The sequence below is a fragment of the Molossus molossus genome, unplaced genomic scaffold (assembly GCF_014108415.1).
Source record: "Molossus molossus isolate mMolMol1 unplaced genomic scaffold, mMolMol1.p scaffold_m16_p_1, whole genome shotgun sequence".
NCBI lineage: Eukaryota > Metazoa > Chordata > Mammalia > Chiroptera > Molossidae > Molossus > Molossus molossus.
Genome location: NW_023425344.1, coordinates 211571942 through 211590458, shown reverse-complemented (window position 1 = coordinate 211590458; position 18517 = coordinate 211571942). Strand labels below are relative to the sequence as shown.

The 18517-nt window shown below is 41.3% G+C and overlaps 1 pseudogene; it reads left to right on the top strand.

Annotated features, from left to right (window-relative positions):
• Positions 1-2707: 2707 nt before the first annotated feature.
• On the top strand, positions 2708-7373 carry LOC118623419 (annotated as a pseudogene).
• Positions 7374-18517: the final 11144 nt, after the last annotated feature.

The following is an 18517-nucleotide window of genomic DNA, read 5'->3' as shown; positions in this document are numbered from 1 at the left end:
TTTTAAGTATAATGATAAAATCACCTATTACTACAAAAGAAAATACCCTGAAACTTAGTGGCTTAAAACAACAACAAAAAAAACACCCTTGGTCCTATCAGCTTGAGTTAAGGGTTAAGGTCATGAATCAAACTCAGCTGCTATGGAGCAAGTTTTGGAAGAGATGGGATGTGGGCTCTAAATTGTCAACTATAGCTATAATTCCAGTGGAGAGAAAGCAGGACAATTTGAGTGTAAACAAAGTGTTAAAGTATAGAAGGAGTTATATTTAGTACTATGTGTGGGATAAAAATGAGTAAGAAGAGCACAGCCAAAGAAGATACATTAACTGAAGTAAGCAAGGAACAGTGAAAGGGACCAACTAAATACAAGGAGATATGAAAGTTCACCCCAGGTGAGATTGCTGAAAGGTTTGAAATATAGGATAAATAATTTAAACTTGAAAAGAGACATCTTATTGAAGATTTTGAGACAGGAGGTGATGAGGTCAAAATGCAGGAGAGAAGTTGACCTTCAATTACTGAGAATAAGTGAATAGACAGTGAGTATTTACTCTGTGCCAGACCCTGTGCTGAGCCCCGGGATGTTTCAGTGGTGTGGTTCTAGAGCATCTGAAGGGCATATGCTGCCTGGCGTGCGGCCAAGGGATTCTACTCCTGTGTTATTGCAGAGAGAGTGACAGCAAAGTCAGAACAGCTCAGTGACTAAAAAAAAAAAAAAAAAAAAAAAAAAAGCAAATAAGCGACATCACTTTAAGGCAAAATTTTACTTTTCATTCTTTAGTTTTCTCCATTTGTAATTGAGGATAAAACATGAGTAACATTTTACCTCCTCACAGAGGCATGAGAAGTGAAAAGTTTAGTTTTATTTTAGAATGTTAAAAAAGAACCAGTGTTAAACAGGAGCTTTGTGGTTCATAGCATGGTCTCCAGTAAGCCTCCACCTCTCTATGCCTTATACATGGAGTGCAGTAGAGAATAATAATCAGTAACACCGACTGAATGTTTATTACGCGCCAGGCACTGTTGAACAAGCTTCACACAAGTTAACACATTTAATCCTCACAGTAACCAAATGAGGTAGATACTGTGATCATCATCCCCATTATACAGATGAAAAAATTGAGGTATAGAGAGTTTAAGTGCCTCAAGTTTATACAGGTAGTAAGCAGTGGAACTGGGCTTTAGACGCAGAATATCTGGTTCTAGAATCCATGCAATATGCTATAGTGCCTCTTAATTGCTTTTTAAATTTTTAAGTTATACCTATTGGCCATATCTGCTGACTGTCCTTTTAGTATATGTGTTGCCGAAGTGAGCACGGCTGACTGTCCTTTTATATGTCTGTCACCATCAGTACTTCTAGCATGTAGAACCACTTGACTAACTAGATGTACATCCATCTCCCAAAGTAACTAAAAGCACAGGGCCAAAGATGCCTATTCTTAATACACTGTGGCGGGGAATCATAACCTGTCCTGCTTGACCCTTTAGTAAGAGCTTAAAGCTCTTGAGGCCATTTAAGGGATCCAAAACTCATCTCTGCTTACTGTTCTGCTGCCTCAGCACCACACACACACACACACACACACACACACACACACACACACACACGCTCCACTCAGGGTGAGGCAGCCTACTTAGTCTCCTCATGGTCACAGGGGGACTGGCACATCCAGCTTTCCCCAGATCGCTTCCGCCCTACCTGCCAGAGTGACTACAGTACTGTAGATTACTCCTATGATGCTGACTAAAAGCAAGCTTCAATTTCAGTGCCCTTCTGACTCCTCACACTTAGGATGGGAGTTCATGGTTTTGCCAGGGAACCACACTGCTTGTTCAAGGAACTGGAAAGGCATCTCACCCTGGGACTGGAGTGGCCCAGTCACCTCTGAGCAACACAAATTTTGTCATCTCTTTGTTGGTGGCTGTGTCTGCTGTAGCTGAGTCCTCAGCCAGATGCTCAGTTTGCCTACATCAGTGTGGGTGGGGGAGAGGTCCAAGCTCACCACTCGGGAAAGCAAGCTAACATAAAAGCATCTTGCATAGCTGCAAACCCCACATTTTTTTTCAAATTTCACTTTTCAAAGGTTCAATGTCAGTATTACAAATATCAAAGTATCAAGTTGCATTGTCTAATGTAAGTTGGCAGCCCTTGGCCTTTTTACATGAACCCTGGATAAGATGGTGTTAAAGTTAGGCCTTTTGAGTTACAGGAAACAGAGAGCCTTAGAAGGAGAGCTTGGCTGTAAGTCTCCACCTGGATCAAAAACAGAACTGGGGCAGCGCAGGGGACCACTGGGCTGTCAGTCCCTTGGAAGATGCCTGATTGCTAATGTGTTGCTGCTTTTCTCTTTCTCTGGTGGGTTTTCTCTGCTATTATTTTCTTTCCTCTTTGATTGTTGCAGAGCACGCTGGAAATCAAGTCCCTCTGAGTCATAATGGGTCAGCTTCTGCTCCCAATAGTACTTCCTCAGTTCCTTCTCTTGACATTTCTTACTTCACATTTCTGAGAGGGAATACATATCTTTTGAACATCAGGGGTTATAAGTTAATTTTGGGTGGGTCATCTTTCCTGGTTTACTCTCTCTCTCTCTCTCTCTCTCTAGCTCTCTCTCACTCTCTCTCATACACACACACACACACACACACACACTACTAGAGATTGCCTCACTAGAAGCTACTATGGACTGTCAGGTACTATAAACATGTCTAATGTAGATGGGATATTTGAAGTAGAATTGAAGCAAGTTCTTGGTAACAGGTTATTAACATTATAAATTGTCTACTATTAAATTAAAATGACACCATTTTTTTAAAAAAAGTTTAATGTTCAAATTTATAACCATTTCCAGTCAGCCTTTATTTTAATCTTTAAGATGTAAGATTATCCATATTTTACAAAGTTAATTCTTCAATAAAATCACATACTATTTTTGAAGAAAGCAGACTTTTAAATGAGTAAATTATCAAAGAAAAATTCAAGACTACTTACAATCTCTTTCATCTTTTTAAGCTTCAAAAGTATCCCCAGCTTTTTCTATCTGTTCCCTGGAGTTTGAGTTCCACTATCTCCAACCTTACTTTAATTTAGCCCTGATGATCATTACAAATGAAACTGCCAGAAGCAACAAGAAACGTTTGAAGGCATTATCCTTGTTATTTGTCTTCTAACTTAGGACCTACAAGGCCAGGGTTCAAAAAAATTATCCTCTAAAGATAATTTTTGGGAGACAAATAGCAGATCAGGAGATGAAGATGTATTTTAGCAATAAAAAGTGAAGTAGCACTAGCTACAAAGAAGGAGAATGAATTTTCATCATTTTTATTTTAAATGTTCTTACCAAAATCTAATCAGATGTATCTCCTTCTTCCAAAGACAAATTTCCATGATAATTTTTGAAACGTTCTGTTCTAGATACATCCATGTTTCCTCTTGTCCACACATGCTTTTTGGAGAACTTTTCCTACTAACATCCCTGAAGGCGTATGACTCATCCCCTTGGAGAGTGAACCAAGAGTGGGCACGTGAGTCAAATGAGGCCATTCAAATTCTCCCAGAAATTTGGTAAATTTAAACAATAGAGACGGAATCAATCAACATTTCAGGCTCCAGAGCCATAAGATCGTATATAATAATTGGTAATAGAATTGGCTTTATGGCCAAATTAAAAACGTAGCTAAATGCAAAGTTAAATGCAGCTGAAGTTATGGGGAAGGTGACCCTAAAAGGCCTGTAGAAGCAGCTGATTTCTCCAGGAAAGATGGAGCCAGCATACAAGGAAAAGTAAAGAAACTATTCTGAGAAAGACTAAGAGACATAATCTGCCTGAAGATGAGTTCCCATCATTCCCCAGCTGTGTCATCCGTCATAGGATTTCTTCAGACCCTTACAATAAATTCCTCTTTATTTCAACTCGCCTGAGGGTGTTTTTTTCCTGTAATGAGATTAAGATAATTCTGGTTTTTTGTTTTTGTTTTTTATCCTCACCAGAGGACATTTTTCTATTTTTGTTCAGATAGAGTGGGAGGGAGAGAGAGGAAGAGAGAGGGAGAGAGAAATAATGACAGGAAAGGGACACATTGAGTGGCCACCTCTCGCACAACCCCAACCGGGGCTGGGGACAAACTGCAACTGAGGCACGAGCCCTTAGCAGGAACCGACCCCGGGTCTCTCTAGACCGCAGGCCAACGCTCTAACTGCTGAGCCAAACTGGCCAGGGCAAGATCATTCTGTTTTTTATGTGCATATTTTTCATCTGGACGAAGACTGAATTTAGTATGCCCCAGAAGCCAGAGGCAATGGCCTCCACCCCTCCCAGTGCTCCCTGAAGAAAACCGAAGGCAAACACCAAAGCGTGCATATTTTCAACATTTGCAAAGAACAGCAATTTCACCCAGAATGGGATTTGATGAGTAACTCCTGTGACTGAGATGGAACTTAATAGAAATGCTTTTCTTAATAAGATGAATGATTCAGCCATTGCAATCATTCAGCAAATTATACTGAGTAGCCACTATATGAGCTAAGTCCCATGAACAGTTCTGGAGCCCTGAGGCAGAGGCTCTCCACCTTCCCAACGCCGCGACCCTTTAATACAGTTCCTCATGTGGTGGTGACCCCCAACCATACAATGATTTTCATTGCTACTTCATATTGTAATTTTGCTACTGTTATGAATTGCCATCGGAAATATGTGTTTTCCGATGGTCTTAGGCGACCTCTGTGAAAGGGTCATTCGACCCCCAAAGGGGTCGCGACCCACAGGTTGAGAAGCAGTGCCTTACGGTGATTAGGCGAGTTATAAGTAAAGTTTCTAGTGGGACTTCAAGTAAATCACGGTTATTAGATAATGTACCTTAGACCACTGAATACTAAGGATGATTCCAAATGGAGAACACTGGACTGGAGATTTGAGATTTTTGAGCCACACAGAAAAAAATTTAGCCCTTTCTTGCTTGAGTTTTTCTGACAAGGGATTCCATTTTTAAACAAAGCCCCATGAGTAACTTTCCGAGGTAATTCTGAACAAGCAATAAACATCTATTAAAAATGAACTACATGCTTAACACTAAACATATTCTAAGATAAAGACAACGTTTTGAACTAGAAAGCAAACTAAAAAAACAAACATCCAAATAACTATAATATCCTGATAAGAATTATCATTTACTCTCTAGATTCCTGTTTGTATTGATGCCTGAATGTTGTGTTGGTATATTCTGTAACTGTCTAAGGTCTTTGTGACTTCTACTTGGTCTCCTGTAATTAGTTTAAATTTGATCCCATTAGGAATAGATATGATCCAAAATAATGCTTTTCTCACTTGATACGAGCATTGATAATTGAAAACCCTCAATTTGCTCTATGGATAAAGTCCACTAAGTCCTAGCCCTGGAAAGCATAGTGTCAGTCTTCAAGCAGTGATATATTTGGTGCCATTTTTGCTGTTGAGGAAAAGGGCCAATAGTATAATCCTCTGAATCCACAGCTCATGAGCAACACATCACAGAAAGTGAGTCCAAAGAGAGCAATGTGGCACCAGAGCAGAAGCTGTCCATCACATCAGTGACACAATAAAGGGCATGCAAGTATCTTTGGATTCTAAAATCAAATTGTCTCTTTCTTCCATGACAGTTCAAGAAACCCTCTTAGAATCAGTTAAGGGCTTCAGCACAGTTGGTATTGGAGACTTAGAGAGAAAAGCACAAAATAAGAAAATATTTAGAAAGCATCTTGCAGATATATCCTCCCTAAAAGCTTCATAATCATAATGTTATGGTTGAGTGCCTATCAAATTATAGCGGAAGATTATAGCAAAACACAGACATTTTCAGAACAGTTACAATACTCTTAATGGTCTGATAGGACAAAGGATAAATTCTTGAAAATGTCAGGTATTCAATGAGTCACATTCTTAGAGAGAAAGAAAAAAAAAAAATCCTTCCCGAATGCAGGATTATTACATAAGATAAAGTTCATGGGTCCTGTCCAGCAGGAATTTACAAAGACAAACCGTATGTTGCAATGTTAGTCCCCAAAGCTCTGTAATCAAACCAAGGGATTTTAGCTGCTCTGACTATGTCAGCTGTGTCCCCCAGATGCCATGCTATCAAGAAGCAAAAGACTCCAGTGGGGCCTTAGGCTTTGGGGGATGCCCTACAACCCTCAAAGATGATAATCCCCCACCACAAGTCACCAGCCTTGCTACTGGTATGCTGTGCAAGTTATCGGCAGCTACTTTGCCCCAACTGTTGAAAGAGATGAATTTCTAGTAGCTGAAAAAAATCAAGACAGAACTTATTCGACAAAGAAGAGAAGCAGATGCTGCATTGTTTTCAGAACTCCATAGAAACTTCCTTCACAGGGAGTTTTGAAAAATAAATGATCAACTCTCCACCTCTTGCTGAGCCTTATTGGAGATCCATGCAAACAGCCAAACAAAGTTTCAGCTACGGCATGTTATTTGCCCACACCAAGAGATGCCTACTCAACTCCCTAGTACTAGGCCACACCTCAGACTCTCCCCGGAACTCCCAGGATTGCAGCCCCAGGCAGGGGAAGTAGCAGCACCAGCAGTCATCAGCCAGCGTCCTATCCACCCTGGGACGAGAGACGGTTGTCCACAGCAGTTGGGGTCACGTCTTGCATGGACTTCAACTGCAACCCAGCCTTCTTTACAAACTGCTACCTTAAAAGGGATCCCCAACACGGTTTCTGGCAATATGACAAGGTCAAGGAGAGATGAGGAAGTTACTGAGGCAGCCCTTGTCAGGGACATTTGGTACATATTCCAGGGCACAGATGGCAAAGTCATCAAGATGAGCAACACTGAGGCTTGTTACTAAGCGAAGGGAAAGGCAAACCTAAATAAATCTTTGAGGGATACCACAGTCAGACTTGCTAAGTTGGGAAGGTTACACAATAAAATCAGAAAATACACGGACCAGAGGGGGTTAGACCGTTCATTTGGACTTCTAGGTCAGATCTCCTGTGTTGCCTTGCACCAAGAACTCAAAGATTACTGCCAGTTACTCTCTGTTTTACATTCCCAGCTACAGTTAGAGGATGACCAGGGTGTGAATTTGGGCCTTGACAGTAGCTTAACACTTTTGTGCCTCCTGGTTTGGACATACAATCCCAAGAGAAGACTGAAGACTCTCGCAGCCCTGATGGACCACTGCCAAGGAAGGAAAGGAGGTGAGCTGGCCTCAGCCGTCCACACCTACAGGAAAATGGGAGACCTGTATGGGAGGTCCCTGGGGCAGCACATTTCTTAGCTTGGTGTCACATCCTGGCTTGAGCTTCCTTTACCATTGGATATGCCACCGGAGCTCAAGGACACTTACCACAAAGTAAGGGATGCTCCTTGATTATCAGACTCAAATTTAAGAAGCATTGGCACTCAGTTACTGTTTTTTCTTAGCAGTAATGCCTCCACACTTCATTTAAATGCTATGCATATTTTGTACGGTGCTCTGAAAGCCACTATCTCATTTATCAGCAGAGCTGCATTTGGTCAGTGGAAAATTGTTATCCCATTTTTAAGAGTGGGAAACTCAGCAAGGTCAAATCGGCTTGTCCAAACTTACTAGCAATACCAAGTTTATGGCAAAGCTAGAATGTGGTCTCCTGTCTTAGTCCAGTTTTCCTTGCAGAACAGTAGTATATGTTCTGTTGCTTTGTGTGATTACATGAAACTACACTAACTGTGGTGCTAACAATTTTATGAAACAAGTTACTTGTGTGGGTACCCACTGAAATATAGTTAGTTCTGCTATAATGCACCTATGTGTTCCTAAAAAATCACAGTGCTAAAATCACTGAGTAAAAACAGGACTTCTGACAAAAAGTTAAATTTTAAAAGTATAGCAACTTAATAGAAGTTGTAGCACAGTTTTAAACACACATTAAATTGTTAAGAAATACATAAATTCTAGAATAAATATGGCATTTACCTTGAAAATGCCCCGATGTTGGCTTGCAGACATGGCAGGAGGCTTGTCTGAAGTGGATCAGACAGTTGTGGCTGCTGACACACACAATGGATAGAGGTAGCTGGTGGGTTTGAGATGTGTCTGTGTGTGCGATTTGTGGATTCCCATGAGGCTGGTTTGCTGTTTTCACCTACTTTCTCATGGATGAAATTGTACTTAAGCAATCATGAAATTTGTGTTATGCTCAAACAGTTTCCTAATGATCAGTTGTGCCATAACAAGTTGTTATAAAAACAAGCACGATAGCAAAACCATTGTTTTGTAGGTGCTTCTGAAACACATCACTGGCATTCTCTATGAGCATATGTATTGCCCAAGTTGCTTAATATGTCTTGTAGCTCCTTGCCTGTGGTATTTTATTACTGCATACTTTATTACTGCATATTATTTTACTGTATGAACATATATTTTATTTAGCCACTCTCCTATTGATGGAGATCATATTCTTTGTAGTTTTAATCCTTATGAAAATTATTAAAATGTACATCCTTTAAAAGGAGGAGGAGGGAGGAGGAGATGAAGAAGAAGAAGACAACAACTCCAGAGTGAATGATTTTGAATGGACTCTGACACAAAACCCCTTGAGAGTAGGTAGACTGTAGCTTTGGAAATATGAGAAGAGCAGGTAAATTGAATAAATATATAGGTAAATATGATTTTGAATCCCAAGGCCATCATTTGCCAGCTCTGAGACTTTGGGCAACTTACTTAACAACTTTGAACCTCAATGCTCTCTTCTGTAAGATGGCAGTAAAAACAGTACCTATCTCAGAGTTATTGTAACATTGGAGCATAATACCTGGCATGTGGTAGGCAATCAAGAAAGATCCGTCCCCATTCAATTTATAGTTTGCTTTTCATTATACTTGACCTATTTCTCTCATTGGATTGGAGAAATAATATAGTGAAACGGTTAAAGCACACAGCAAATGGAGTTGAATTGCCAGGGCTCAAAGCCTGGTTTTATTGATTTCTAACTGTGTAACTTCAGGCCTGTTACTTAACCACTTTGCAACTCAGTTTCCACTGAGGATGAACTGAATTAATATAGACACTTGGACCAGTGTCTGGCACACAGTGAACACTATAAGATTTAATTACTATCATTATTACTATTGTTGATGGTTATATCCTGGATAAAATATGTATATATCCCTTCAAGAAACTTAGTCCAATTAAGTTTTTCCTTCCAGTTGTCAACTTATGTCTTGGATAATGTGCATCTTGAACCATTTTGGCACTTCTTATTTTTATGTCAGATTGTATTTTTCCAAAGATGACTGCAACAATAATTCCCATCTCACGTGTTCTTCTGTAAAGTGACCTGTCTCTTCCCTTTGTACAGGTGGTGTGTCCCACTCCCCTTGAATCTGGGTGGAATTTGTTACTGCTTTGGTCAATAGAATGTGGTGGGAGTGATGCGGTGGGTCATAACAGGTGATTCAGCTTCCGCCTTGTTTGCCGGAACACTTGAGTTTGGAGCTGAGACGGCCAGTGTGCGAGGCTGCGTGTAGGTGCTCTGGTCACCAATCCCATATCTTAGCCTCGGTGCCAGATGTGGGAGTGAAGCAGCCCCCACAGGAGTGCAGCCCTGGTCTCTGAACCAGTCTTTGAATCACCCTTAGCTTTTTAAATTTTTATTTATTTTTATCCCCACCAGAGGACACTTTTGCATTTATCTTCAGATGGAGAGAGAGGGAGGGAGGGAGGAAGAGAGAGAGAGAAACATCGATGTGAGAGAGACACATTGACCGGCTGCCACCCACCCAACCCCAACCGGAGCTGGGGACAAACTGCAACCGAGGTACATGCCTGGGAACTAAACCCAGGTCTCTCTGGTCCGCTGGCTGACACTCCAACCGCTGAGTCAAACCGGCCAGGGCTGAATCACCCTTAGCTTTTAAGCAAGACTTCCAGCTGAGGTCTCAGATATCACGGAGCAGAATCAATGCATCCCTTTTGTGCTTTATTCAAACTCCTGACCCATAGAATCCACAGCATATTAAAAAATGGTTGTTGTTTTAAGCTGCTGTATTTTGAGGTAGTTTATTCTGCACCAATAGTAACTGGAACACTTTCTTTCAAGGAGAAAGTTCCATTATTTTAAACTTTCCTGGAATTAACAACATGTGAAAAAAATTATTGTTTGATGAACAGAAAATATGGCCCTTTTCATAATTCATAGGAGTAACTTGAAAAATAGACATTTTAAATCATATTTTTCTTTTATGAGTTGATGGGCAGGGCCTGGAACCGGTGTTTATATATTACATGTCAAAAAGGTCTGCATGGTTTTCCTCCTCCAACACGTGCACAATTATTTTTCTAGAACCAGAGTTCCCAAGAATAAATTCTTTTTTTTTTTTTTTTTTTAACTGGAGCAACAAAAGTCTCTCTGGTGTTTCCTAACTCTGAAATAGAAATCATTTAGAAATGTTCAAGCAGCTGTATTCAATTATCGCTGAGCATTTTAAATAGCGAGTGGTCTCAGATTCGGAATTATTCACAGCAACTTGTTAAAATGGTGAAAGGGTCTCTATCAACTAGCGCTTATATGTGCATTTGAATTCCCGTTAGCCAGCTGTGCCGCTCTCTGCGCAGCATCGCGAGGAGAGGCCAGCCTTCCATGGAAAAGGCTGAACACTTGCAGCTAGGTAGAGACGCAAGACTCCCGACAATAGGGTTTGCGCTGTGTTAAATAAGGACACGGAATCCCGTATCTTAAAGGACGCTTTCCCGAGAACAACCATCTGTCCTGTTTTGTTTTGTTTACCCCAGGCTACCCTGATTTCAAACCAGAAGTTTTAGTAAGAGCTGACCTGAAACGCATCCACACTGTTAGCTTCTAGCACCTTCCCAGCTCCATTCTGTCCCGTCAGCACTTGAGAGAGGCTGTGCAGCCTGCAGAGGACACGGAAGGCCGGTGCTGAGCAGCGACAGAACTGTACCTGCCATGAGGTCTGAAAATACTCTGAGCTCACTTGTTCGGTCTTTGAGTCCTTGTTCCTTGTACGAAGCTTCTTTCTGGCTGGACCCCTCCCCAGTTCCTTCTACTGTGCAAACTTCTTGCCCCAATACCTGACCCTCCCTGTCAGGGCAGTTGTAGCTGATAGTAAGGGCTTTGCAGTTGAGACACTGGATTTGATTTCTGGATCCGCTACCTACTAGCTGTGTGACTTTGGGCAACTTTCTTAAATTCTCTGGTCATTAGTTTCTTAACCTTAAGAGCAGAGACAATAATATGCCTAGCTTGCAAGATTCTTGTGAGAATAAAATAAATAATGCATTATAACCACCTAGAACAGTGCTTCCCTGCAACCTAATGTCCACTGCACATTAGCTATTATTAAGAATAAATGAATGTATATAACAAATATCAGCAAGGAAGAGCTTTAGAGTCCAGATCCTCCTTCCCAAGCTGCCCTTTAGATTTCAAAGCTATTTCAGGAGTGCTAGGAATAGGCAGAGCTGTTGAAGTCCATGAAAATGTCCCCAGAGATCACCTACAGCCTTTCTGATGGGCTTTGCCAAGATCAAGCCCCTAACAAGGTCATGCATTACTGGTTTGAAAAGTACTGTGAGTTAGTGCAGAGTCCAGCGGGATTACACACACGAAGCGGCTACCAGATAGCATCCTTGTCCAGGCTCAACACTCTAGGTCCACCCTTGCTTTCTGTTCATCAGAGTGAGGAACGCTAACAGTTCGTTATGTATACTCACATACATTCCGCCCTGTCACAGGGGTGGCTACCTGATCCAAACGTACACTTGTTCTTTAGGGAGCTCAGTGTATCTCACTTCGTGCTTATGTAACAGGTCAGACCTAAGCTCCAGGTGGCACAGTGTGCCTAAGCAGCACTGACTGAAGTCATTGTCTGTGCCCCATATAGCAGCAAATGCCGGGGCCCCAAGAATGAACATAAGGAAGATGATGTTTGTCTTTAACTTCCTGTTCCTCTTTTCTCCCCTGCACCCCTCTCTCAATGCCAGGACAGGTCCCAGCCTCGGCCAGGATCCCCATGTACCACCAGGATACTCCACGCTCATCTCCCCTCCTACAAGAATCCCAAGCTCCAAGATGGCTCCTCCTCAGTTCTCAGCAGAGCAACTCTTTCATTATCTTCACATACATTTGTTATCTGGTTAGACTAATTCACAGTAAGCCTTGAATGACCAACAAGTCTTGGGACTTGTGCAGTAGGTTGAATAGTGACCCCCTGCAAGATATGTCCAAGTCCTATCCCCAGTAGCTGTGCATGTACCTTATTTGGACAAAGGATCTTTGTAGATGTAATTGAGTAAGAGATCTTAAGATGGAATCATCTTGGATTAACTGAGTGGGCCCTACATTGAATCATAAGTGTCCTTACAAGAAGAGGAGAAGCCAGGGACGTGGAGGAGAAAGACATGTGAAGACAGACAAAGATTTGAGCAAAGCACCCACAAGCCAAAATATGCCTTGAGCCACCAGAAGCTGAAAGAGGCAGGAAGGATTCTCCCTGAGAGCTTTTGGAGAGTATGTGACCTGCTGTCATCTAGACTTTGGGCTTCTGCCCTCCAAACCTGAGAGAGAATACATTTCTGTTGTTGGAAGCCACCCAGTTTGTGATCATTTCTTACGGCAGCCCCCGGAGGTGAGTGCGTTCAGTACCCCAGGCCCCACAGCCCCAGGGGCCTGCTGAGCACCTGAAGTCCAGAGAGTTTTAGTCACTTGCTCTTGTCACAAAGCCAGGACTCAAACAGTTCTGGGCCTTTCCTTTCTGCCAGTTTTCCTAAGGAATGATTGCTGTTGGTTTGAGTTTTAAAGAGGAGCCAGTGGTTCCAAATGCATATTTGACTGGTACAAACTGCTCCCTAATTCCTTCTACACCCCCCCCCCATTCTGCACTGTCTCCATCGCTGAAGCCCCCTAAGTCCCGGTTTTCACACCAGGGTTGACTCAGAAGAAGCGAGAAGGCAAAGCTGCCTGGAGTACCATTCAATATAAAAACCTAACTACTTACAGTTTGTAAACTTTTTCTTCCCACGTTCTTTTGTCCAGGCTCAACCGACACCCCTACCTAGCCCTTCTCCAATTTGTGAATGAACACTTAGCAGTGCTATTAATTGCATCACTGTCATCTGTGTTTAAGTGTATTTTTTAATTGAATGACATTATCAAGTTTGGGTCACCGTTCCCCATCCTCTAATTTTCAATGGCAATTATGCTTCCAGTTATATATTTCAGTGTCTCAGAAATGTTTGTTTTGTTTTTCTGCCCTGGCCAGTGTTGCTCCATGGTTAGAGCATCGGTCAGCTGACGGAAGGATCGTGGGTTTGATTCCCGATCAAGGGCATGTACCTGGGTTGTAGGTTCCATCCTGGCCCGGGTCAGGGGGTGTGCGGGAGGCAACCAATTGATGTGTCTCTCTCTAAAAATAAATAGAAAAAATATCCTTGGGTGAGGATTAACCAAGAAAGAAAGAAAGAAAGAAAGAAAGAAAGAAAGAAAGAAAGAAAGAAAGAAAGAAAGAAAGAAAGAAAGAAAGAAAGAAAGAAAGAAAGAAAGAATTTCTTTCTGGTGAATTCTCTGGGATTCCCCCTTCAATTTTCCACAGCAATCAGTAGCTGCCGTCAGATCACACCCTAACTTACAGAAGATGCAAGCAGCTTGGATAGTAGCAACAACCAGCCCGTCACTCTTGCCTCCTTGTGCTCATCATTCTCATCTACTCCTCTCCGAAGCCGCTCAGATGTTCCAGCATCTTTATGCGGCGCAGAGGTACTGAAGCAGGCACATATTTATCAAGCGGTTCCTCCGTTTATAGTTCTGTACTCCAGTTGCTATAGAAATAAGCCAGAAAATCTAACTCTGGATTCTTATGTTTCACATATTCAAATTGAGATGAACTGTGATGTGGCTACAAGAAAAAAAATGCTATCTTCCATGAGCTAGACATGCAATCCTGCAGTTTCATTGGCTCTTTAAACTGATAAAGCCATCATGTAGAGACAGAAGAAATCATCTGTCTGTTCTATTTTATTTTCTCTAGACTTGAGGGAGCTTCATTGATAGTGAAAACTTAGTCTTGGGTATTCTAACTGCCCTGAAACATAATGGAAAAGGGGAGAAATATAGAAGAGAGGACTACCATGGAGTGGTATGGCATACTTTCCTAGTACTTTAGATGACAAACTACTTTTGTTTTTCTAATATTCTAGCACAGAAATAGAATTCATTTGGAAACTGGCCAAGACTGACTGCTAAGCCTAAGGGGTAGTACAGGTGAGGCTGTAGTCCAAAATGTATACCAAGATTTAAAAAAGAAAAAAATGACCCAAACCCAGTACAGAGTGTTGAAAAATAGGCAGAATGCTCTATGTCTGATTGCCCTTCTTGTGAGCCAAGCTTTCTTATTTTCTCTTGAAAATAAATTGAAAATCAATCTGGTACACACACTACTCTTTAGCCTTTGTTACTGTGTAAAGCGTGTGTTCAATTTAAAAGTTGTATTGCTGAGAATAAAGCTACTGGGAAATGCTAAATGGGATGGAGAGAGTGGAGAGAGGAGAAACTGGAGAGCATTAAAAGTTTTAGATCTCATGACAATAAGTTGTTAAAATAGTACTGTCCCTTTAACCCATGATGCCCAGGAAAACCTGTACTTGGAAAAAAAAAAAACACTTGAATAAATCCTTCCTCTGTTGAATTACAAATCCCATGTTGTGATAGTTGATAGGGAAATTGATTGACAGGAGAACAGTAAGAGAGGGCTTACACACATTACATCTCAGTGATTTGTGCCTTAGTGTCTCAGGTCACATGGTTGATGGGTCTAGGCTTCTGAGTACCACAGGTCACATATCTCAACAATGAAGGTGCCCAAATATAAGGGTCTCATTGCGAGTTGGATGGGAATTTGGAGATGTTAACTAAGAGGTGTAGAGACCATAGCACTTACCTTTGCTATTATTTCCTTTGAAGAAGGAAGAAGGTCACATTGATTGAGCTTCTAATTGCCCAGGGTGGTGTATGTGACAGCTGAGAGTTTGAAAGGACAGTAGGAGACATTTCAGTTGATTGTTAAACAAAATGTTTCTCACAAGAAACTAGAGATAGTATTTAAAAGACCTTCAAATGACTGACTGATGTCTTCGCCGTAGTGTCCATCTGGGCTCTCCCTTCCTGGTCATGTGAGTCAATAAAATAGAGCAACCATGTTCTATACAGAGGCAGTAAAAGATCAGGACTCAACGCTTCTACTTTGAAATCAAGTAGATGGAGGTTCAACTCTACCACTTGACAGCTCATTAAGCTGAGCAAGTTATTTAACCTTGCTAAGTTTTCGTTTCTTCCAATGGAAAAGAGGGACTGTAATAATACTGTGCACCACTGAGGGCTCTGGTGAGAACTATGTAAAATGATGTGCAATAAATGCTAAGCCTTGCATCTGGAACATAGCAAACATTCAAAATATATTACCGAGTATTGTTGCTACCACGGTTATTATTTCAACAGAAGTAAGACAATAGCCTACACTACTCCCTTCTCCTTTTCATTCATATCTCATGTCAGTAGGATATAACAACTAATAACTATAACTAGTATAATCATATGGCCACTGGCCTGTTACTACTTTAAGTTCTTCACGAATTGCAAGTGAATGTCTCTGAAACTTGCCTACATATTTCATGTCCCAGTTGACCTTTAACCTACTCTACAGTATTCCCCAACCTGCTGCATTCTGCAGCACTTCGCTGGACTAATGTCAGCTTTGGCTTCACAACACCAGGAACACACTATCTTTCCACTGCTAATTTGCAGTTTCTCTTGGGTCTTAGGACTTTCAAAATTGGATATGGTCAATTTCATGACTAGTGGTCTGTACAGTCGATTTTAAAATCATTAATCTTTGTAAATTCAAAGGTGCCCTCATCAGTAAAGGTTCTTGCAGAGTTTTCATTATTTTGGACTACAGAGTGGATAGATATATGGGCAAAATCCCTCTCACAGAAATAAGATCAACATAACATAACAGAGACATGGTTATCCGCTGCAAGCGATACACTACTCTTGCCTCCTTACTGGACTTTTTAAATAAATGTTGCTGAAAATGAGTTGTTGGAAGTTATTAGAAGCACCCAGCTAATGAGGTTTATGCATGGAAGCCCCAAGAAAAGCCAGGAATAGATTTGGTGGCAAAACCACAACAACAAAGAAGAAAGTGCAGCTTCCCTGCTCAGTCCTAGGAAAAGGCACTGATTATGGAACCGGTCTGACAAGTCCATACCTTTGCTTACTCATTTTTGGAATCCATACATGGGATCTGATAAGAGCCACACACTGTTTTTGTTTTCTTGTGTATGTTTTTCTGTTTATTTCCTTTTTTTCTGGTTTTTTAATCTCAGGTACACATGATTAAACATGAGCAATGCTGCCTGAATAAAAAAATAAACAAACAAACACACATAGAAACAAGAAGAAATTAGTTTCCCAGTTCAGAAACCATTATGGTGACAGAGAGGGTCTCCTGGCCGTTTCTCCAAGAAAAGTCAGTCCCCAATAAATCAGCTTTTGGAGGCCTGGCTCCTGTACATCAGGGAAAAATGAACAGAGGTAGATGGAATAAAGAGAAGCTACTGTAACTTGCGGTGCTAAATTTAGATCTCGTTTGCTAAGATTCTTCCTGCATGGTTCAGGGTTTGAGGGAGAATCAGCTTAACAAAGGAAACAGAGAATGTAACGGAACCCAGGATGGGCTGCCTGCGCAGAAGCCAAGCCCTGAGACAGGTGCTTGCATAACTTTGATCACTAGATCGGTAATGTTAAATCATGGTTACAAGAATCCTCAAATCCGGGAGCTCTTTAGCCAGCCCATGACAAAAATATCATGGAGGAATAGCCCTTACAGAGTCAACAACAAAAGAAATGTGATGACAAGAATAAAAATCTCCATAGTTTGTTTTCCTGTGAAAGACCAAATAGGAGTTCCCTGTGAAAGAAAAGCCTTCGCACAGGACATTTTGGTCATCATTATTTTCACAGCAGATGGGGCCAGAGTCAGCTCAAGCTTGCTCATACGCAGGCACCAGTCAAATTTGCCACTAATTAGCACCGTTCCACGCTGGTAACGGCCTCTCCTTCCATTTGCGGGCCAAACCCTGGTGACCTGCGAGGCACCACCTGAGACCACCACTCAGCGGTCACCGCCTGTAAATCATCCTGCAGTGGCCACTCACGGCTGCGAATGTGTGGGTAACAAAGGAAGCCAGAGGAGGCTTTAGTGTTTACTTATTATTTTTCTATTTTGACTCATCCAAACAAAATTCCAACTTCTCAAAGGTCATCGGCCAAAAAAATAAAAATGTTTGTCTCACCACCTATTTTTCCTACTTAATATTCCTTATGCCTCTTTTTCACAGAAAGAAATGTGAAGGCTGTTTTTCTCTTAAAATAAGGGCAAGGGAAAGCTTTCATTTATTTTTCTTCTGCACCCACATGATAATTTTCGAGAGTGCGTGTATGTATTCATAATTTGTTTTACACTATTTGAGGGACAGGCTATCTGGTCAACCCTCTGCCAGGCAAAACGAGTGCACGCGGCTGGCAGCAGCTGCCGGGCACACTTCGCCTGACCTTCTGCGCTGGATGCTGGCACAGACCAATGGATCAGTAGGAACTGGAGCCTTCAGGGTTTCATCTCAGCCCCTAGGCCTCCCTGTGTCCCCAGGATATGACTGGCTCTGTTAAGTCTAGGAAGACAAAACTTTTATGTTTTTAAATCCCCTTTTCAGAGGCACCACCATCAAGAGAAACATTTCAGCAAATCCAGAAGTAGCACAAAGAGGGAGCTGTTCTGGTCAGAGGATAATCCATTCTCCTTCAGATTGTGTGTGTGTGTGTGGTGACTGGAAAAATTTTATATTTGCACTTACTTTACAGCAATGTCCAGCACTTTTTAGAAGTTTCTTCTGCTACAGTATATTCAAATCAAAAGTAAATAATGATGTGTTTCATTAGGGTAACCCTAGTACAAGCCTAATGTTATCCCAAATTAAAATCCCTCAGTACCTCTAATTGGCTCTTGGGATTAAAACCTTGACTTTCCAATATTTTATAATTTTAAGAAGAATGGAGTGGTTACCTTCCTTGCTGAAAACATGCATATAAGCATCTTCCAACATTTTTATACTTCTTTCCCTGTCTGTATAGTTTTTAACTCATAGGAGCAAAAGAAAATATTTAAGATAAAGCAGGTAATAATTACAATACCTTAGCTTAATAGAGTGTGAAACTATGCTAAGAACTTTATGTCCATTACTTTATTTAATTCTCAAAACAATACTGCATTAGGTACTAGTATCCTCCTGTTAGAAATGATAAAACTGGAGATCAGGGGGTCATGCAGCTAGTAGGTGTCTTAGGTAGGTCTATCTGATCCCAGCATCTGAACTTACCTCACCTGCCTGCACTTGACAAATGGCAGATGATTATCTCCCTAGAAATTTTTGAGGAAAAGCTTGTTCTGGATGTGTTTGCC